Below are 23751 nucleotides of genomic sequence, written 5' to 3' on the forward strand. Positions count from 1 at the left end.
CAGTCGTGTCCGACTCTGTGCGACCCCATAGACGGCAGCCCACCAGGCTCCGCCATCCCTGGGATTCTCCAGGCAAGAATACTGGAGTGGGTTACCATTTCCTTCTCCAGTGCATGAATGGGAAAACTGAAAGTAAAGTTGCTCAGTCGTGTCCGACTCTTAGCGACCCCATGGACTGTAGCCTACCAGGCTCCTCTGTCCATGGGATTTTCCAGGCAAAAGTAGTGGAGTGGGGTGCCATTGCCTTCTCCGTAATACATTTTTAGAGGTTGTCAAATTCAGAACCAGGCAGTTCTGTCTGCAGACCCTAAACATGGTCCTAAAGTAAATTTCTTGAGGAAATTGGATCCCAAAGATTACAGATGGGGAATGTCAAAGTGTGTCTGTATTCCAGTGGAGATCAAAGAAGCCCATCTAAAAGAAATGTGTACTGACTGGCTGACATGGCAGTTGTGGATTGTGCAAAATGTCTTTTGGAAAGGCCTGTCATACGTATCTTGAATATTATGACTTGGTGATTGGCAGTGGAAAGAATGAGATCATGTAAAATCCCTTAAAAATATATTGACTTAAATCACGCCTGTGTTACACATTTAAAAAACAAACAAACCAAAAACAAAACCCTTGCGCAGAAAAAATCCCCTGCAGATTTCATGTGAAGGCTGGACAGTTCCTCCAGTGCTCAGAGGTATTGAGCATGGCACAGGGTTTCATTGGGGGAGTGGGATGGGGTGGGCAGGAGACACCAGTCTGTAGAGCCCTGAGCTGGTTGCTCCCTACTTCTAGAACTTGTCTTCTCTACTGATTCTTGGATAACTGGCTGCTTCCCTCCAGACAGCTGGGGACGCTCTTGATTTCTGCACACTACCACTGTTGCCCAGCTGTCTGCCTAGCTGCTTTTCCAAATCCTCACTTGTACTCTTAAGGGATTTTTATTATAATTTATTATTATTTTTGGCTCTTTTGGGTTTTCACTGTGGTGTGCAGGCTTAGTTGCCCCACATGTGGGATCTTAGCTCTCCAACCAGGGATCAAGCCTGCATCCCCTGGATTGGAAAGCAGATTCTTAACCCCTGGACCACCAGGGAAGTCTTGAATTTTTATTAAAAATGCAATATGTATATTGATAATAAAATTTGAATAGTACAGAGATGATCATATAGAAAATAAATATCTCCTCCCCTAACCAGATTCTCAGTGTCCAATTTTCTTTTTTAGTTCTTTTTGTGGTTACCTCTGTAATCATCCCAGACAATGTGCTGATGCTTCCCCCTCTTGAATTATCATTGTATACTAGACTGTTTGAGCAATATATATTTATTCCCTGCCATGAAAGATAAAGACTTTAGCATGCTTGTGCTATTTCTAAAAACACTTTACTCTTATTAATGATCATTTATTAATTGCTTTTGTAACTCTAAATAATAATGTAAATCTTTTCCTTAACAAATCACCTTAGGCACTGTACCTAGACTCCTCAGTACATCTGTAAAATGGGGATAACTATAATACCTACTTTATAAGGCTGTTGCTGCTGCTAAGTTGCTTCAGTTGTGTCCGACTCTGTGTGACCCCATAGACAGCAGCCCACTAGGCTCCTCCATCCCTGGAATTCTCCAGGCAAGAACAGTGGAGTGGGTTGCCATTTCCTTCTCCAATGCATGAAAGTGAAAAGTGAAAGTGAAGTCACTCAGTCGTGTCCAACTCTTTGAGACCTCATGGACTGCAGCCTACCAGGCTCCTCTGTCCATGGGATTTTCCAGGCAAGAGTACTGGAGTGGGTTGCCATTACCTTCTCCTATAAGGCTGTTATAAGAATTAAATGACAGAATCCTTTTAAACTGTTTAGGAAGGGCTTCCCAGCTGGCTCAACGGGTAAAGAATCTGCCTGCAATGCAGGAAAGGAGATGCAGGAGATGTGGATTCAATCCCTGGGTTGGGAAGATGCCCTGGAGAAGGGCATGGCAACCCATTCCTGTATTCTTGCCTGGAGAATCCCCATGGACAGAGGAGCCTGATGGGCTACAGTTCACAAGGTCACAAAGAGTTGGACATGGCTAAAGCGACTAAGCACACACAAGGTCCTAGTACTTAGTGAATTCTCAATATATTTGGCCAATATTCCATGTGGGCAACCCCCAGCCTTCAACTCCGCTCACCGTTCTCGCTAAACATCCACCTCAGTTAGCTGGAGTGTGACTCGAACATTATCAGTGTTGCTTTACATTCTTAGCTGCAGCTTTAAAGACTGGCATAAAAACAATTGCCTGCTTTCATCTGATGGTTAGGGTCATCAGCTCCTTAATAGTCCAGTTTGTTACATTTGAAGATATTCTCCAGGGGCCCTTTCCTTTTCTCTTCAAGTTTGAACCGATTAATTTCTAGGTCTGTGGCATAGTCATCATCCTGGTTATCTTATATAAAATGATCAGGGAAGGACTGCTGGGAAAGTGATATTCAAGTAAAGACCTGAACTAAGGAGAGGAGAATTCTAAACAGAGGAAAGAAGTGCAAAGGTCCTGAGGCAGAAGAACCCTACTGTGCTTACTTGGGGCACAGGAAGGGGACCAGCGTGGCTGGAGTGAGTGGAGTGAACAATATGGGCAAAAGTGATGGAGGTTTTAAGTATTTTGAAGATTCAACTAAATGGATTAGATGTGTAATAAGATAGAGAGCAATGAAGAACCACTCCAATAATTGTGTTGTAGTCATCTGGAAGGATTGGGTTGCTGTTCAGTAAGATGAATAAAGAATGGTGAAGAATGTGGGAAGAGCAGGGGACTTCCCTGGTGATCCCGTGCTTAAGAATCTGCCTTGCAATGCAGGGGACTCGGGTTCCATCCCTGGTTGGGGAACTAAGATCCCACATGCTGCACGGCTCAACTAAGCCTGCAGGCTGCAACTAGAGAGTCTGTGCATTGCATGGAAAGATGTCGCCTGCCACAACTAAGGCCCAAGTAAATATTTTTTTAAAAGAATTTGGAAGAACAGATTTGACCCATGTGGGATGGGAGGTGGGTGGCAGGAAGGGGCAGAGAGCAAGAGTTCAGTTTTGGAAGCATTTATCTAGAATGCCTGCCAAAGGGACTTCTCTGGTGGCCCACTGGTTTTAAGATTTCACCTTCCAGTGCAGGAGTGAGGGTTCGATCTCTGATTGGGGAGCTAGGGTCCTACATGCCTCACAACAAAAAACTCAAAACAATGTTTGTAAAGCAAATAATGTTGCAACAAATTCAATAAAGACTTTAAAAATGGTACACATAAAAAAAATCTTTAGAAATAATAGAATGCCTACAAGATATCCAAGTGGAGATGTGAATGGGAAGTTGGGAATATACTTTGGGGTTTGGGACAGACATCTAATCTGGGAGTCGTATATGTGATCAGTAGGCCATGAGATGAATGAAGTCATGAAGGGAGAGAGTGTGATCAGAGAAGAGAATTAATAGGCCCAAGGGTCATGGTCTTGGTTATGCCCATGTTTGGAGGAGGGAGAGATGAAGAGGAGCCAGTAAAGAAGATGAGAAAGAGGCCATTGAAATATTAGAATAAGGATGGAGTTTGTGAAGCTAAGTGAACAAAGCATTTCAAGAGGAAAGAGTTAAAAGAGTTGCAAAGAGAATTAAGGGAAAAGAAGAGAATGGTAAAACAAATGGATGTTAACAACAGGAAAAAAGAATATGAGGGTTGAGAGCTCACTTCTGGATTTGGTGTAGTGGAGCTCACTGGTAAACTTCATAAAAGCAAAGTGACTTTATTTTAGCTACTCTGAGAAAGGAAGGGACCATCCCCAGTCCTTGGGGTGTTTTTATTCCCAGAGATGATGAGCAACCCACCTCCTGCTGGCATCTACATTAGCACCCAGCAGGACTGTGCTTTAGCCATGGATGTTTCTGCTCTGTTCCTGGTCTAGGGTGATACTTCTTTAAAAGCCTGGCTATGTTGCTTTTGTTTGCTCTTTTTGTATCTGGTCACATTTGCATGTGTTTAGAGATGTGGGAGTGTGATAAAGTGTGAATCTGTTATACTATTTTGACTGAATGTTTTTTCTGCTAAATCTTTACCTTCTTTACTATATGTCCCTTTTATTTTCTGGCCTTACCTGCCACACTGTTAAGGATGTGATATTTGTGATCACTTTCTCAAATGGAGAGGTTTGTTTTTTTTTCTTCCTCCATGTATGGCTGGGTTGCTGAAGTTGGTGTCATATTAAACCACACTGCCACTAAAAGTCACTTCTCCCTTATTATGTTCATCTAATTTGATATATGCCCCTGTGTTCCTTCTAGTTTTTGTCACTTAACAACCTCCTGGCCAATCCCTGTTATGGGCTGAATTGTTTCTCTCTATCCAAATTCATATGTTGAAGTCTTATCCCCCTAGGGCCTTAGAATGTGACTTTATTTGGAATAAGGTCTTTTGTCTTCTAAATTCTATTGGAGTGTATTTGATTTACAATGTTGTGTTAGTTTCTGCTGACAGCAGAGTGAATTAGTTATACATATACATATGTGCTGTGCTGTGCTTAGTCACTCAGTTGTGTCCAGCTCTTTTTGACCTCATGGACTGTAGCTTGCCGGGCTTCTCTGTCCATGGGGATTCTCCAGACAAGAATACTGGAGTGGGTTACTATGCCTTTCCCCAGGGGATCTTCCCAACCCAGCAATCGAACCCAGGTCTCCCGCATTGCAGGTGGATTCTTCACTGTCTGAGCCATCAGGGAAGCCTAAGAATACTGGAGCAGGTAGCTTATCCCTTCTCCAGGGGATCTTCCCCCACCCAGGAATCAAATTGGGGTCTCCTGCATTGCAGGCGGATTCTTTACCAGCTGAGCTACCAGAGAAGCCCCACGTATACATATACCCATTCTTTTTTAGATTCTTTTTTCCATATAGGTCATTACAGAGTATTGAGTAGAGTTTCCTGTGCTATATGGTAGGTCCTTATTAATTGTCTACTTTATATATAGTAGTGTGTATATGTCAATCCCAATCTCCCAACTTATGCTTCCCTCCCTCTCTCCCGGTAACCATAAGTTTGTTTTCTGTATATGTGATTCTATTTCTGTTTTGTAGATAAGCTCATTTGTACCACTTTTTAAAATTCCTCACATAACCAATATCATATGATATTTATCTTTCTCTGTCTGACTTGACTTCACTTAGTATGATACTCTCTAGTTCTATCCATATTGCTGCAAATGGCATTATTTCATTTTTCATGCCTGAGTAATATTCCACTGTATATCTGTACCACATCTTTATCCATTCCTTTGTCGATGGACATTTAGGTTGCTTCTATGTCTTGTCTATTGTAGACAGTGCTGCAGTGATTTGGGGTGCATCTATCCTTTAGATTATAGTTTTCTCAGGATATATACCCAGGAGTGAGATTGCTGGATCATATGGTTGTTCTATTTTTATTTTTTTAAGGAACCTCCATACTGTTCTCCATAGTGATTATACCAATTCACATTCCCACAAACAGCGTAGGAGAGTTCCCTTTGGAGATAAGGTCTTTGAAGAGGTGACTAAGGTCAAATGAGGTCATTCAGATGGGCCTTAGTCCAGTATGATTGGTGTCCCTATAAGAAAAGGAAATTAAGACACAGACATACGAGGGAAGATCTTGTGAAGACACAGGGAGTAACCAGCCACCTGCCCTGCCAGCACCTTGATCTTGAACTTCTAGGCTCCAGAACTGTGAGAAAACAAATTCCTCTTTTGTAAGCCACCCAGCGTAAGGCAATGGCAACCCACTCCAGTACTCTTGCCTGGAAAATCCCATGGACGGAGGAGCCTGGTAGGATGCAGTCCATGGGGTCACAAAGAGTCGGACACGACTGAGCAACTTCACTTTCACTTTTCACTTTCATGCATTGAAGAAGGAAATGGCAACCCACTCCAGTGTTCTTGCCTGGAGAATCCCAGGGACGGCGGAGCCTGGTGGGCTGCTGTCTATGGGGTTGCACAGAGTCGGACACGACTGAAGCGACTTAGCAGCAGCAGTAGTGTGTGGTACTTCATTATGGCAGCCCTAGCAGACCAATAGACCCCCTCACAGATTTTGACACTTAGTTCTCAGACCTTCTTTCCACCCACTGCCCTGCCTTCCTCCTGGCCAAGCTCAATGTCAGTAAAGAAACAGTCTTCCGATCTCTGAGATCATCTTTCACTGCTCAAGCCAAGCACTCCCAGGGCCATTCATTCTCTGGTTTTCACTCAGAAGAGTTTTGCCTTTGAAATGACACATCCCCCTTTCCAGCAATCTCACTCAATTATTTTCAGTATACTGATTCTTCAGCTGCTTTGTCTCATAGGCTGTTATCGTCTAGATTTTCTCCCTGATTATCAGGCAACTCTTCCTGACTTCCTCCTCCCCCAGCTTAGACTTCATGAACCCTTCCTTCTACCAAATGCTGCCAGCAGACTGAGCCATCTTGTTCCATTGTCTTCTTGTTAGGTATGCTTGGCAAACCCCAGACTTGGATGGACCTGAATGCCTGTCTTCTCCATGTCTGCAAGTAGGACACACTGTAATTAATTTAATAATGGTTGGACATAAGGACATTGTTTCCTCTTTTACTATTAAATATGACTGTGGTGAATATCATTCATTATACATATATCATATATCTTTGTGAGTTTCTCTGTGTGTTTCTTAAGCTAAATTCCTAACAGTGTAGTTATAGGACCCAAAGCTTTAAGACTTTTAAAATACAACATCAGGTTACCTTTCAGTAAGCTCAGAATGATTTTTCATCATTGATGTATGAGAATACATAGTTTGCTACAAACTTCCTAGAGTTGGGACAAATGAGTTCAGAATGTTCAAATCAATTAAACAAATGAAAAATGACACTTTTAAGATATTATTTTCTTTCATTGCTAGGAAGAGAATAGATTTAAATGTTTATTGACAACTTGTTTTCTTGATTTTGTTTCTTTTTTTTTTCAGGTATTTGAGGGTTTTTTTCCATTGATTTTGTAAGAGATCTTTTTTCTCATTAATTATTTGATATATTGTTAGCTCAGGACTGTCTTAAACTCATAAAAATGTTCTACTCTATTATGAGTTGGATTATTGTCTCAGTAATCTATTATTTGCTCTTATAGTATTTTAGGACTATCAGTTATACATACACAAGGGATTTTTTTTCTATTTCATATTTGTCATACTCTTTATCATTATGCTTATTTCCATCCTTTTCCTCTGTCTTCTGGAAGATAATCTCAAATTTCTTTGATTTTTTGTATTTTTAATTAACTAGAAAAATAATTTTGCAGGCAGATTTTTAAATCTGCCAGTACATTTATAGGTTTCTTGTAATAACTTCTTATTTTAACTAGTTCCCTTTTCTTCTCTTCCTCTGCCTAAAGAATCTTCTTATTAATTTCCTGATGTCTTACTACTTTCTTATTTCACAGCCTTCTTACATTTTGGAAGCATGAAGCTATATTGCTGACAATTTTGTGACTCTTGTAGTAGACCTTTTCTTAAGTAGGAAGTTCCTCTCATCTTAAATATGACATTTCCCTCCTTTTTGGTTGCAGAATTTTTTCCATTTGTTTTGTCTTTTTCTTGTTTGCTTATCTTTAATGAGGAGGTCACTCTTTGGTCTGATTTTATAAAGATACAGGGTGAGTGAATTCTCTTTGGAGTCTCACACTGTTTGCTCAGTTGCAGTTAGAATTTCTCTCTCACATAATAAGGGCCTGAGTTATTTTAGACAGATCCTTTTTTAATCCCGAGTCTGGTGGTTATTTGCATACAGTACGACTGGGCAGCTCGCTCTACATATACAATTCATCTCCATTTTCTCTTGTTTTTACCTCCCATATATATTAATTTTGAACCTTTAAATCTAATTTATTATTCTGAACCATCAAGCTTGTAACCTTATGTAGCCAGTGAGTTACCCTAATGGAAGGTATCTGTTCTTGTGATCAAAATGGTTTCTACAGGTTTCATCAAGCCACACTGGATAGCAATGTAGCTAATGGTTGGAAAATGCACGGCAATGCTTTCTTTAAGTTAATTGTACAAGAACCCTTCACGTGTGCGTGCATGCTAAGTCGCTTCAGTTGTGTCTGACTCTTTCCCACCCTATGGACTGTAGCCTGCCAGGCTCCTCTGTCCCTGGGATTCTCCAGACAAGAACGCTTCACAAATGCTGCTAAACTTTTGTTGAATTTCCCTTACAAGAAATTTTAAAGATATGCAAAGATATACAATATGTATATTGAATTCCCACCTGGAGGACAGTTTTTGTCTGCCCCAGAGAATTGCATGGTTCTAGAGTAGACGTTTTTGTGAACAAGAGATACACCTTTGTTGTTGCAAGCTTTGAGAAGCTGAGATTATTTGTGACCACTGTGGGATTTAGCTCATCCTGATTAATATAATACATATCAGCTTGTAATTACACATTCCTTTTAGTTATTAATGTAATGTCATCCTTTCAATGGTTAGGTTGAAGAGTAGATAAATTGAGTCTATATTTTTATCCCTAGAACTTGGTACAGTCCCAGCAGGTGGAAGGTACTTAAAAGTATGTATGGGACAAATGGGAGCTTCCCTCGAGATCCAGTGGTTGAGACTCCAGGCTTCCACTGCAGGGGGGCCAAGTTCAATCGCTGGTCAGGGAACTAGGATTCCATATGCCACTGGGTGTGGGGCCAAAAAAAAAAAAATGTATGGGACAAATGTATAAATAAAAGGACAACAGAAAGCTCAATGTTGTTGTTGATACAATTCCTCAAATAGCTTGCCATGAGTGTTGTTAGAACAAATGAATAAACGAGTTGATTTTTGGCTGTAAATTATGACATTTTACCCATGGAAGCCTTGCAATATTAATATACAAATCTTCAATTGAGAAATAGGGACTAATGTTGAAATTAAGCTGGAAGCTTGCATGGAGTTGTCTTTTCTAGATATCATTTACACATGCAATCACCATCCTTCCAAATTCTGATGTATCAGTTCAGTCACTCCGTCGTGTTTGACTCTTTGTGACCCCATGAATCGCAGCACGCCAGGCCTCCCTGTCCATCACCAACTCCCGGAGTGTACCCAAACTCATGTCCATCAAGTCAGTGATGCCGTCCAACCATCTCATCCTCTGTTGTCCCCTTTTCCACCTGCCCTCAATCTTTCCCAGCATCAGGGTCTTTTCAAATGAGTCAGCTCTTTGCATCAGGTAGCCAAAGTTTTGGAGTTTCAGCTTCAACATCAGTCCTTCCAATGAACACCCAGGACTGATCTCCTTTAGGATGGACTGGTTGGATCTCCTTGCAGCCCAAGGGAATCTCAAGAGTCTTCTCCAACACCACTGTTGAAAAGCATCAGTTCTTCAGTGCTCAGCTTTCTTTATAGTCCAACTCTCACATCCATACATGACTACTGGAAAAACCATAGCTTTGACTATATGGACCTTTGTTGGCAAAGTAATGTCTCTGCTTTTTAATATGCTGTCTAGGTTGGTCATAACTTTCCTTCCAAGGAGTAAGTGTCTTTTAATATCATGGCTGCAGTCACCATCTACAGTGATTTTTGAGCCCTCAAAAATAAAGTCAGCCACTGTTTCCACTGTTTCCCCATCTATTTGCCATGAAGTGATAGGACCGGATGCCATGATCTTAGTTTTCTGAATATTGAGCTTTAAGCCGACTTTTTCACTCTCCTCTTTCACTTTCACCAAGAGGCTGTTTAGTTCTTCTTCACTTTCTGCCATATAAGGAACTTTAATAGAAGTTAGTTACTATGAAATATTCTCCACTCACCTTCTCTTCAGGTCCAAGATCCTAGATCTGTGTCGAAATAATGGGAAGTGAGGCAGTTGCTCCCAAATGACAGACTGTTACTCCACTGATCCTTCCTAAGAAACATTCTGAAAGTTCATATCAGGATAGCATTCTCCATACAGCTGAGCTTCACACTTCACTAACTGCTTAACAGTTGCTCTCACTGGATTTTTTTTTATCCTTCTGGCTCTCTGGCTAACTCAACTCTTATTCTGTAGATTGATCTGAAGACTTTCTGTTCAAACCCATTCTCAGCTGTAATGGCCCAAGGTCTCCCAATGTGACAGTCTCTTGGTTGACCTTCTCTGTTTTCTTAGGAGTCCTCTGCCAGTTTCCAGGCACTTAACAAACATCCATCCGTACAACAGACACTTTGCAATCTTACTTACTTTCTAAACTGAATAGCCTATAAGTCCATCCTTCAGATCCTGCTGTGGATTTTTTATTGTGTGCTCAAACCAGGAGGCTATTTTTAAACATGATTTGCAAATTGAACTTTGCAAAATGAGGTGGACCAAACTCTACCATTTACCACAAGTAAATGCCTGAAAGTCCATCCCATTAAAGAGTTTTTAATTAAAAAGAACAACCCACAGATGCCTCATTGTCCTAGCTTCCTGGATCATCCAGCAGCTTTTACAAGAAACAGAAGAGTTTGCTCCATGTTTAATGTCCTCTAGACAAAATTAACCCTAGCACAGAGCTAGGCTGCCCATTAGAGGCTAAGGTAATTTCATCTGAAGTGCTACCAACTCCGTACTTTATTTCTTTAAGTCTCCGCAAATAGCAAAGAAAAGAGTAATCATGTCCTCAATTCTCTCATTTCTTCCCAACACTATTTTAATATGAATTTCAAAGAATGCCAGCTGACAGTATCAGTAGGGGAAAAGCCAGATGCAGAAGTGTAAATAGGGGTAGGATAATTTTCCTCTTCACCACTAAGCTGTGATCTTCACGAAGGGAGGAAAGTACAAAGAATAAGATACCTTCATAGGCCTTGTTCCTGACAGAGCACATCTAATGTAGTAGTCGTTCAATAAATGTTTTTGAAAGAAATTCACATAAGAGTTTGCAGTGCTTTCAATTGGTAAATTATGATCTCAGAAGGAGAAAGTCCTCACACTTTGTTAACTTATGATGGACTGCATGGGTCAGTAAACTCCATATCTCAGACTACAAGAGTTTCCTCTGTTGTCTCTAGGGAGCCTATGTTGTCCAGTAGAGTTGATCAGTTATTTATTAGAGTGAAAAGGACAGGACTGAATAGGAGGCCAGAGATAGAAAGGAGTGAGAATCAAAGGTCCGTTAAAGAAAGAATTTTCTAGAAGCAAAGCTCTGTCATTGATAATGATGATCTTCAGTTCAGTTCAGTTCAGTCGCTCAGTCGTGTCCGACTCTTTGAGACCCCATGAATCACAGCACGCCAGGCCTCCCTGTCCATCACCAGCTCCCGGAGTTTACCCAAACCCATGCCCATCGAGTCGGTGATGCCATCCAACCATCTCATCCTCTGTCATCCCCTTCTCCTCCTGCCCCCAATCCTTCCCAGCATTAGGGTCTTTTCCAATGAGTCAACTCTTCACATGAGGTGGCCAAAGTATTGGAGTTTCAGCTTCAACATCAGTCCTTCCAATGAACACCCAGGACTAATCTCCTTTAGGATGGACTGGTTGGATCTCCTTGCAGCCCAAGGGAATCTCAAGAGTCTTCTCCAACACCACAGTTCAAAAGCATCAATTCTTCGGCACTCAGCTTTCTTCACCGTCCAACTCTCACATCCATACATGACACTGGAAAAACCATAGCCTTGACTAGACGTACCTTTGTTGGCAAAGTAATGTCTCTGCTTTTAAATATGCTATCTAGGTTGGTCATAACTTCCTTCCAAGGAGTAAGCGTCTTTTAATTTCATGGCTGCAATCACCATCAGCAGTGATTTTGGAGCCCCCCAAAATAAAGTCTGACACTGTTTCCACTGTTTCCCCATCTATTTCCCATGATGTGATGGGACCAGATGCCATGATCTTAGTTTTCTGAACGTTGAGCTTTAAGCCAACTTTTCACTCTCCTCTTTCACTTTCATCAAGCGGCTCTTTAGTTCTTCTTCGCTTTCTGCCATAAGGGTGGTGTCATCTGCATATCTGAGGTTATTGATATTTCACCCGGCAATCTTGATTCCAGCTTGTGTTTCTTCCAGCCCAGCCTTTCTCATGATGTACTCTGCATAGAAGTTAAATAAGCAGGGTGACAATATACAGCCTTGACGTACTCCTTTTCCTCTTTGGAACCAGTCTGTTGTTCCATGTCCAGTTCTAACTGTTGCTTCCTGACCTGCATACAGGTTTCTCAAGAGACAGGTCAGATGGTCTGGTATTCCCATCTCTTTCAGAATTTTCCACAGTTTATTGTGATCCACACAGTCAAAGGCTTTGGCATAGTCAATAAAGCAGAAATAGATGATCTTCAGCTATAATTAAAACTACTTTATAGATTTGTTCATGCCTGTATCTTAAAGGATATAGAGGTCCCTGAGTCTCTGTATGCATCAGAATCACCTAGAGAGTACTGGGTGCAGGTAAAAGGGATCGAATCAATAGTTCTAGGGCTGGGACTTCCTTGTTAGTCCAGTAGTTGGGACTCTGCGTTTCCACTGCAAGGGGCATGAGTTTGATCCCTGGTCAGAGGACTAGATGGCACTAGTGGTAAACAACCATCTGCCAATGCAGGGGACATAAGAGACATGGGTTCGATCCCTGGGTTGGGAAGATCCTCTGGAGGAGGAAATGGTAACCCACTCCAGTATTCTTGCCTGGAGAATCCCATGGACAGAGGAGCCTGGGAGACTACAGTCCATAGGGTTGCACAGAGTCAGACATGACTGAAGCGACTTAGCACAGAGTATGGAGGACTAAGATCTTACATGCTATGCAGCAAAAAAAAAAAAAGCACTAGGGCTGGGACCCAGGCATCAGCATTTCATCAGTGGTTTGTTTGTTTATGAGCACAGCTAGTTAGGAAACTGTACTGCCTCTAGGAATATCCAGTGTGAGTGGAGGGCCATGTCTCCCCCTTTAGGGAAGGTGTGGGGAGTTTTTGACTGTGCAGCATGGCATGTGGAATCTTACTTCCCCAACCAGGGATCAAACCCTTCCCCCCTGCGTTGGCAGTGCAGAGTCTTAACCACTGGACCACCAAGGAAGTCCCACTTGGAACTTCTTTTAATCAAACTTCATTTTATTTCTCACAACATCTGTGTACATTTTCAGAGTAGTCTTGTGTACATGTTTATAGCACAACACCAGTACTATACAGTAAGTTCTGGTATGTACGAAATGTCACTTTACAAACACTTTAATCTGGCTCTGAATATCACAAAGATGATTTTGTCAGCCTGGTAATTTATCTAATTTCATTCATGGCTCATGGGGGAAAGGTTTCACCTGCAGTATAGCAGATACACAGGAAATGCAGGCCCAATCCCCAGGTCAGGAGGATCCCCTGGAGGAGGAAATGGCAACCCACTCCAGTATTCTTGCCTGGAGAATCCCATGTACAGAGGAGCCTGCCAGGCTACAGTCCATGGGATCACAAAGAGTTAGACATGACTGAGCACACACACACACACACACACACAATCACTACTGGGGCTCCCCTTTCCACCCTAAGATCCCTCCAATCTTCAACCCATACTGATTAGCCCTGAAATACTCATTGTCTGAAACCACTTGCTTCTTTTACAGTTGCCTCCTTTTGTTCGTTTTTTGCATGTGATAATCTTTGCTGAGTCTAAAAGTTCTGGTTGTTGGATGGTATAACTTCCCAGATGTACCAGATGTCCTAGGAAACTAGAGAATCCCTACCACACTGATTCAATTGTTCCTTCCAGTCTCCTGGACAATCTCAAAACACTTTTGTATCTTTTACAGGATGGAAAACCTTCCTTCCTTTGACTTAAACCTTGCACCTCTCTTCTCCACTCTTAATTCCTCCAAGGAACTCAGGGCTTTAGAAAATAAAACCCAGGGAGAAATTAAAATTTATTATGAGCCAGTGTTGCCCAAAGAACTTGACTACTATCTTGGAAGAGCTTCCCAGGTGGTGATAGTGTTAAATAAAAGTGAACTCAGTCGTGTCCGACTCTTTGTGACCCCACGGACTGTAGCCCACCAGGCTCCTCCGTCCATGGGATTTTCCAGGCAAGAATACTGGAGTGGGTTACCATTTCCTTCTCCAGAGGATCTTCCCGACCCAGGGATCGAGCCCAGGTCTCCCACACTATAGGCAGACACTTTGCCGTCTGAGCCACCAGGGAAGTGTTAAATAACCCGCCTGCCAATGCAGGAAACATAAGAGAAAAGGGAAAAAGTCGCTCAGTCGTGTCCGACTCTTTGCGACCCCATGGACTATCCAGTCCATGGAATTCTCCAGGCCAGAATACTGGAGTGGGTTGCCTTTCCCTTTTCTAGGGGATCTTCCCAACCCAGGGATCGAACCCAGGTCTCCCGCATTGCCAGCGGATTCTTTACCAACTGAGTCACAAGGAAAGCCCATGAATACTGGAGTGGGTAGCCTATCCCTTCTCCAAGGGATCCTCCTGACCCAGGAATCAGACCAGGGTCTCCTGCATTGCAGGCAGATTTTTTACCAACTGAGCTATCAGGAAAGCCCAAGAAACATAAGAGATGCAGATTTAATCTCTGGGTCAGGAAGATCCCCTGGAGGAGAGCAGAGCAACCCACTCCAATATTCTTGCCTGGAGAATCCCATGGACAGAGGAGCCTGGCAGGCTACAGTCCATAGGGTCACAAAGAGTCGGACACAACAAGCTATCTTGGAAAGGAAAAAGGAACACAATTGATTTAAATATACTATTGTTTAAAACGTAGCAACTGTGTGTGAATGTGTTTGTGTGTATGTGTGTGTGTGCTATATGTGAGGCTTGTGACATCTATAAATTTATTGTTCCTTTGTTATGATAGCAGCCCGAAGCCCATGAATTGAGAACCTTTGGATTAGAGGATCTCTAAAATTCATTCCAGCTCTATTGTTTAGTGCTTTCTGGATCTCTCTGCCCTTTGGTATTGCCCTTGACTGATAGCTGCTGCACCCTACAGCTTTTCAAAAATATGCACTAAACTCTCTGTGTCATGACATGAGTAAATTTGGATGGAATTGTCATTTTGGGTTGGTTGATTGATTTTCTAACCTGAGGTGAAATACAAATATATTCAGAGTCATATTTGGAAAAACAATGGCACAACCTTCCACTAACCACATGCCTTGAGCCATTCTTTCTCTGGTGCCCAAGGCATAAGCACTGCCTTCAGTAGTCAGGCTGTAGCTGTAGTGATATGTGGGGTTCTTCCATAGAAGCAGCTGTTTTTCAATACTTCATTTTAAAATCTCAACTTTAGTCTTTCCGGCCATGGCATGTTGCAATGCTTTCATTCTGAAAAACAAGTACAGTGTGTACTTCAGAGAAGTTTATATACTTTCAGGAGAATTTTGAAATATACGAATTTACAACATAGTAGAGATGGGTTTATTAGCCTCATAAAAGCTTCCCTGTGTTTAGACTGAAGTGTCTAAAATGACTTTACTGTGATTTTTTTGGCAGCTAGTACAAAAACAATTACTCAGGGTCACAGACATCTAAGACTTTCACTTCTAAATTAGAATATCATGTAGACTTTCAAAGGCATATTTGCTCACTGCCATTTGCTCATTTGCCTAATGGCATTTGCAACCACGAAGCTGAATGTCACTTGTCTAAGTATAAGAGGGGGGAGTGTTAGCATCTCTGCCTCTCCCATCACTGACCTCCTAAGCTTCCTCTTCAGTGTGGGGAGCAGCTGTGGCCTGGACCTCACAGCCCAGGGCAGGGCTTTTCTTGCTTCTTGCTCTGTTCTTTCTGACTTTCTGTTCCTTCATACAGCTTAGGTAAATGCATATATATATATATATATATATATATATATATATACACACACATATATACATATATACATATATATATATACACACACACACACATATATATATATTTTATCTTGACACTAAACTCTAATTGACATTAATGGTGAAATCTTTAAAAATTTCTACCTCTGGTTTCCTGGGTGATAATTTAATATTCTTCTTTGCTTCCAGCCTACTTAGAAACTATTCCGTTTCACTTTTCCATATTCTTTGTAGTGCGATTTCCAGTATATAACCTCCATCAAAGGTGACATGATTCCCTTGCCACCTGTAATAAGTGTATCATTTAAGGACATTAATATTACAAATGGTAGTAGAATATCTATATACAGGACCAACCATGTTTAAAAATAGATAGGGTAAACAAAGAACTTTGGAGTTAAGAATTATTATTCTAAGTACTTCCTCTGTTCCTTTATTTATAAGCAATTTATGCATCCAGTTTTAAAAAACTATTTAAATATATTACTTATATAGCAATAATAAGGGAATTTTCATAATACTAACCATGCAGTCTATAACTATCTTCAGGGTTTGCTTCCAACTTGCTATGGGCATAACTGAAGTCAAGAAATGTTACATTTTAAAAAATGTTCTTTTGTATCTTTTTTTTGGGAGGGGAGAAAAACTCATTATTCTGTTTTATACAAGGAATAGGACTCTTCAAGGATTTTGGTAGGGGCTATAGACTGAAAGTTTGTGTCCCCTTAAAATTCATCTGTTGAAACCTAATCCCCACTATGATGGTGTTAGCAACTGGGGCCTTTGGGAGGTGATATGATAGGCGTGGTGCCCTCATGAATGGGATTAGTGGTCCTTAAAACAGAGGCTCCAGGGGACACCTTTGTCCTTTTAGCCATGTAAGGACATAGCAAACAGGTAGTCATCTATAAACGAGGACATGAGCTCTTACTAGTCACTAAGTGTGCCAACACCTTGATCTTGGATTTCCCAGCCTCTGGGCATGTGAGACATAAACATCTGTTGTTTATCCACCCAGTCTCTATTATTTTTGTTTATAGCAGCCCCAACAGATTGGCAGTGAAATGTCTCCTAATCTAATAACACAGGCATGAAACCTTCATGAAGAAAGATAGACTTTCTAAAATTTCATGTTGACTTCGATTGACTGATGAAATACACAGATGCAAGAGGTTTATGGTGGTCATTTTATGGGCTATGAGCAATGAGGTAGGCAGAATGGACTCCAAAGACCTCTATGCTCTGATCCCTGGAACCTGAATATGTCACATTATGTGCTTTACAGATATAATTAAGGTTACAGACCTTAAAATAGGGATATTATCCTGGATTATCTGAGTGGGCCCAATCTGATTGAGTGAAGCATTAAAAGAAGAGAACTTTCTCCAGCTAGAGTCAGAGAGGCTCAAGGTTTGACAGGACTCGACCTTCCATTGCTGGCTTTCCAAGAAAGTGGACTTTATGAAAGGGAAGGCCGTGAAAGTTGGGACACAGGCCAGAACTGTAACAGATGCGTGACTGCCCCTTAATATGGAAGATCTCCATTCCAGCAATGCTGAGCCCAAAGCATATTCATAAAGCATACTTTATACCCATCACTGTGCCTTATAAAATTGGAGGTGTGTTTCCCTGGAGGGAACTTACTAAAGCAAGTTTAAACACTGGTAAAAAATGGTAACCAACCACTTTTTTTTTTTAATTTTAGTTTTTAAATTTATTTTTAATATATATATATAGTTGGAGTATAATTGCTTTTCAATGTTGTATTAATTTCTGCTGTACAACCAAGTGAATCAGACATATACATACATACATATATCTCCTTCCTCTTGAGCCTCCCTCCCACCCCGCCCCCATCCTCCCCCTCTAGGTTATCACAGAGCACCAAACTGAGCTCTCCGTGCTTTACAGCAGGTTCCCACTAGCTAGCTATTTTGCACATGGTGGGGAAGATCCCCTGAAAAAGGAAATAACAACCCACTCCAGGAGTCTTGCCTAGGAAATCTTATGGACAGAGGAACCTGGTGGGCTACAGTCTATGGGGTGGCAAAAGAGCCGGACACAACTCACTACTGACTAGCAACTAAAGCAATAACAACAGTAAGTGTATATATGTCAGTGTTACTCTCTCAGTTCATCCCACCCTCTCCTTCCCTCCTGTGTTCACACGTCTGTTCTCTATGTCTGCATCTCTACTCCTGCCCTGCTAATAGGTTCATCTGTACCATTGAAAACCGACCACTCTTTTTCTAGGTTATCCTGTAACTCCACCACCCAAACCTTTGAAGAATTATATTCTGCAGTTAGAAAATAATGGTTCCTTCATAATGTTTTCCAAAGCCATGACGTTTCCTCTGCTGTTGGCTACTTTCCTCCTATCAGTTGCCTGGCCCCTTGCTTCTGTAAAGATGCATCTGAGAACATGTCTCCCTTTTCCTCCTATCTGATTATTTGTAATAGTGGCCAGTGGAGACACCAAAGATAAAAACCAAGATGCTTTAGTGAAGACTAGTAATGTGCTGAAGAGAGAAAAGTAAGCGTAGAGCTGAAAGAGCATCAGTGACTACTGACCTAAGAGTCCCATAATTAACTCCAGCACAAAAGAAATGGGCTGTCTGTATTTGCAGAACAATTTACCAAACATTTCCACGTCCATTAAGGGATGGAATCTTTGTAACAATATAATGAGTCTTCATCTCATTTTATGGAAAGAAGCTGAGAGGTTTCTGAGAGGCTAAGGGAATTGCCAAAAGCCACACAGCTAATAAGTGACAGAACTGGGGTCTTTGGACTCCAAGCCCAGTGTTTTTTCCAATACCCTGCTGTTACTATAGACAGTCCCTCAAATTTGCTACATGTTATATAGACATGTCCTCAAATAATCGTGAACATTTCAAGACGCAAATGTATTATCAACACATTTACTTATTTTTTAATATTTATTCTTATTTATTAATTTTATTTGGTTGCTCAAGGTATTAGTTGCAGGACTTACCTGGTGGTCCAGTGGTTAAGACTCTGCACTCCCAATGCAGGGGGCCTGGGTTCAATCCCTGGTCAGGGAACTAGATCTCACTTGGCACAACTAAAGTTCCTGCATGCTGCAACACATTTATTGATGCTTACATAACAAGCTGTTCTTTCCTCTAGGGATGCTAACTCTGAAAAATATCTGATTTGTCCTTCCCAAAACAACAGAATGTGGTAGAGGAGGATGGAGGGGGTGCTCAGCGCTCAGTCACTCAGTCATGTCTGACTCTTTGTGACCCCATGTACTGTAGCCTGCCAGGCTCCTCTGTCCGTGGGATTTTCCAGGCAACAACAGTGGAGTGGGTTGCCATTTCCTTCTCCAAAGAGAATATGTGGGGAGTATTGAATACCCTGGTTCATTCTTCTCTAAATTAGATAACACCTTGTTTTGATTCAAAGTCTCCTTGTACACAACTGGCCTGAAAAGCTTCCAATTTGATGAGCATTTTAGTATAAAGTTTTAACTGATGTGTTACTTTGAACACTGCTTTCTGTACAACAAAGCCTGTACCCCTGGAAGAGTAGATAAGTTTAGAACAAATTAATCATGTAAGGTATAACCAGGCTGATGAGGATGGAGAGGGGCATCTCTGTTAGTAAAAGGCCACATAAGGAGTCTTGTGGTAATAGAGCCACTCAGTATCTTGAGTGTGGTGGTGGACACTTGTGTGATAAAATCATATAGAACTTAATACAGCCAGACCCACAAATGAGTACAAGTGTGCAGATCTGAATAAAATCTATGGATTTTATTAAGATCAAACCCTCCAGAGAACTGATGACTTCTGCATGACTTTCCATCTTCCCTCACCTCCTGTCTTCAGATTGAACATTACTCATCCCTCACTTATACTTCCCTTCTTGTAAATCCAAGCTCCTGTCCTTTTCCTCAAAATCTCACTTGAAGCTCTTTGCTTGTGCAAAGTGTTTTCTGGTTGACCTCAGCCCACTGTCTATGTTATGAGGCTTGTGTGCTGTTTTTGCCCTCATGAACTTGTGCTCAATTGAATATTGTGTGTGTGTGTGCGCACATTATCTACACACAATTAAATTATGAGCTTCGTGGGAAGAAGTACAGTTCCTTCCAACTTTATTTCTTAATTCCTTTAACAAAGCTTTATTGAGCTCCTATCATGTATCAACAACTGTTCCAGTTGCTGGAGGTACTATAAGGAACAAAAGCAAAGTCCCTCTTCTCATGGAGCTCATGTTTGGTGTTGGAAGGCAAACGCTAAACAAGGAAATATGTGGTTGTGGTGATGAGGGCTGGGAAAAAAACTAAAGAAAGAAGAGTGGCTGAAGATGACAGGGGTGGAAGGAATGCTGTTTAGAGTAAGTTGATCAGGGAAGGCCTCTGAGCAGGAGACTTGATGGAGACCTAGATAAACAAAGAGATGCACACACGGGGGGAGTAGGGTTCCAGGTCAAGGAATCTGGAATCTGACACTCCCCAGTCAGGAGAGTGTCTATGCTGGGGACAGAAAGCAGGCAGGTGATGCTGGAGCACAGTTGGTCAGGAGGAGATGAGTCTTGTGTGCATGTTCAGTTGTGTCTGACTCTTCACAACCCCATGGACTGTAGCCCACCAGGATCCTCAGTCCATGGGATTTTCCAGACAAGAATACTGGTGTGGGTTGCCATTTCCTCCTCAAGGGGATCTTCCCAACCCAGAGATCGAATCCGAGTCTCCTCTGTCTCCTGCATTGCAGTTGAACTCTTTACCACTTGAGCCAAGGTGCATAGGAGGAGATTGGCAGATGATATTACCAAAATGATAGATGGATGCCAGATCAGATAGAACCTTGTAGGCAAACATAAGAATGTCATTCTATTCTAAGAGAGTTAAGGAGCCTTGGTAGGGTTTCAAGCAGAGGCAAGTCATTAAAACCATCTTCCTGTCTCCTGCTACTGGCTGTTGCATTGCTTGAAAAAATAGTCATTGTTTACTCTTTGCATTGCTATTGTTCAGTCACTAGGTCAGGTTTGATTCTTTGCAACTCCATGAACTTCAGCATGCTAGGCTTCTCTGTCCTTCACTCTCTCCCAGAGTTTGCTCAAGCTCAATATCCATTGAGTCAGAGATTCCATCCAACCATCTTATCCTCTGTTGCCTTCTCCTTTTGCTCTCTTGCCCTCAATCTTTCCCAGCATCAGGGTCTTTTCCAGTGAATTGGCTCTTCCCATCAGGTGGCCAACGTACTGGAACTTCAGCTTCATTATCAGTCCTTCCAATGAATATTCAGGGTTGATTTCCTTTAAGATTGACTGGTTTGGTCTCCTTGCAGTCCAAGGGACTCTTAAGGGTCTTCTCCAGGGCCTCAGTTCAAAAGCATCAATTCTTTGGCACTCAGTCTTCTTTATGGCCCAACTCTCACATCCATACATGACTCTTTGATGTGCTCTTCTCCTAAAGCCATTGAACCCAGACCCTATCTATGATAAGGTGGCCTCTCAATTACCAAGTTCAGTGTCCTTTTTCAATATTTATCCTTCCAGACTCTTGGCAACCCTTAATAACTTTGACTGTGGCCTCCATTTTGAAATGCTCTTCATGGATCTGTAACCCAGGTCCAGCAATGTATAGCTCTGTGACCTGGGGAAAGTTGATTACCATCTATGTTCTTCAGTTTTCTCATCTGTGAAATGGGAAAAGTAATTATAACAACCCCAAAGGCAGACCTAACTCATTCTTCTTAATAACTATGTAACACTTCATATTTTACATATTTTTAACAATATGATGTTCCATAATTTGTTTAGCCATTGGCATCTGATATTCAGGTTCTTTTGGAGGTTTCTTTGTGGGGAAGCTCAGTTCAGTTCAGTTGCTCAGTCGTGTCCGACTCTTTGCAACACCATGAATCACAGCATGCCAGGCCTCCCTATCCATCACCAACTCCCGGAGTCTACCCAAACCCATGTCCATCGAGTCAGTGATGCCATCCAGCCATTTCATCCTCTGTTGTCCCCTTCTCCTCCTGCCCCCAATCCTTCCCAGCATTAGGGTCTTTTCCAATGAGTCAGCTCTTCGCATGAGGTGGCCAAAGTATTGGAGTTTCAGCTTCAACATCAGTCCTTCCAATGAACACCCAGGACTGATCTCCTTTAGGATGGACTGGTTGGATCTTCTTGCAGTCCAAGGGACTCTCAAGAGTCCTCTCCAACAGCACAGTTCAAAAGCATCAATTCTTCGGCACTCAGCTTTCTTCACCATCCAACGGGAAAGGTCACTACAAATAATGTTACACGTTACAATTATTTGGGGGGGGTTTCCCAGGTGTCTCAAGTGGTAAAGAATCCACCTGCCAATCCAGGAGATTCGGGTTCAATCCCTGGGTCAGGAAGATCTCCTGGAGGAGGAATAAGCAACCCACTCCAGTATTCTTTCTGGGATAAATCCCATAGACAGGAACTTGGTGGGCTACAGTCCATGGCATCACAAAGTGTTGGACATGACCAAGCATGCACGCAAAACTACTTTACTAGGTGTTATGGATTATTTTCTTAAACTTAGTACTCATGTTTTCACCAGCAATGCGTGAGAGAAATTTTCCGTTTGCCTAGCCAGCACTGGGGATTAGTGTTCTTTATAATTAATGTCAGGCCTGACAGATAAAGTATGGAATCTTATGTACATTGAATTTGCATTTTCTAGACTGTTGGTGAAGTTGAGCATCGTTTTCATTTATTAATTAACTATTTGGACTCTCTTTTGTGGATTATATTTTGAGGTTTAAGTCAGATACTTTGTTCCTTTTTGTACTGATTTCTATGCTCTCTCCTTATCCATTTATGTATTATAGAATTTAACTCTCAATCTCTCATGTGATTTGCAAATAATTTTTACATTCTCTTACTTGTCTTTGACATCATGGAATCATTTATCGTTTCAAATGTTTTTCTTGAATTTCAATCAAAATTGCCTTTTTATTTATAATTTTGGAAATTCCTTGTTGCTTAAGAACTCTGTTTCATTTTGTTATTAACTTTTTAAACAGCTAAACCTTTATTTCATCTAGTACTTATTTTTGTACTTGGTATGGGATGAGGTCCAAATTTGCTTCCTCAAAATAGTTAGTCAATGATGCCTGCAAAGTCTACTAAACCTTATTACATTTTAATTTAGTGGGTGCTGCTGCTGCTAAGTCGCTTCAGTCATGTCCAGCTCTGTGCGACCCCATAGACGGCAGCCCACCAGGCTCTCCCATCCCTGGGATTCTCCAGGCAAGAACACTGGAGTGGGTTGCCATTTCCTTCTCCAATGCACAAAAGTGAAAAGTGAAAGTGAAAGTTGCTCAGTTGTGTCTGACTCTGAAGCCTGCCAAGCTCCTCCATCCATGGGATTTTCCAGGCAAAAGAGTACTGGAGTGGGGTGCCATTGCTTTCTCCGTTAATTTAGTGGAGAAAGAACTAAGCAAGCCACCCTTTCTCTTCTAAATTAAATACCATTTTTGTCACATGTCAATTTCTCATGAAAACTAGGATCTTTTTCTGGATACTGTATTGATCTATGTGTCTGCTCCTGTTGGTTTGATTAAAGAAACTTTAAAATAAGTTTTATAGCTGGTAAGATAAATCGATGACCGTCTCAGCCTCAAACACAAGATGCTGTATTCCTCTTTATTATAATTCAAAATTTTCTTGGAGACTAATTCTTCCATGTGAACATCAAATTACTTCACTTAGTTCCAAAAATTAAAAAAAAAGAAAAGAAATAATAATCCTTACTGTACCAAAACAAACATACAACTCTCTAGGAGTCTACCTACACCTTCAGTATATTGCATGTTATTTGAGGGAGAAACATTGCTGTCTTTATGATAGTCAGTCATCCCATCTCAATGAAATTTGCTTATTTGCTGAGCTAATATCATAGTGGTTGCTTCAAGTTGATCAAGCCTCTGGGACAACTTCCCCATGGGGCCTGGATGGGTTCTATTTTATTGATTAAAAAGCA

General features: G+C 41.4%; 1 protein-coding gene and 1 non-coding gene across 2 annotated transcripts in view; both read left to right on the forward strand.

Moving 5' to 3' along the window:
- The window catches only part of LOC145532204 (uncharacterized), a 331653-nt gene that overhangs the window by 178294 nt on the left and 129608 nt on the right, over positions 1-23751 (forward strand). The gene's annotated exons all lie outside the window — the stretch shown is intronic.
- Positions 18757-18829, forward strand: TRNAG-CCC (transfer RNA glycine (anticodon CCC)). The gene has a single exon. It is a non-coding gene; the product is annotated as a tRNA-Gly (tRNA).

Source organism: Giraffa tippelskirchi, chromosome 13 (genome assembly GCF_054371585.1).
Source record: "Giraffa tippelskirchi isolate mGirTip1 chromosome 13, T2T-mGirTip1v1.2.pri, whole genome shotgun sequence".
NCBI classification, from domain to species: domain Eukaryota; kingdom Metazoa; phylum Chordata; class Mammalia; order Artiodactyla; family Giraffidae; genus Giraffa; species Giraffa tippelskirchi.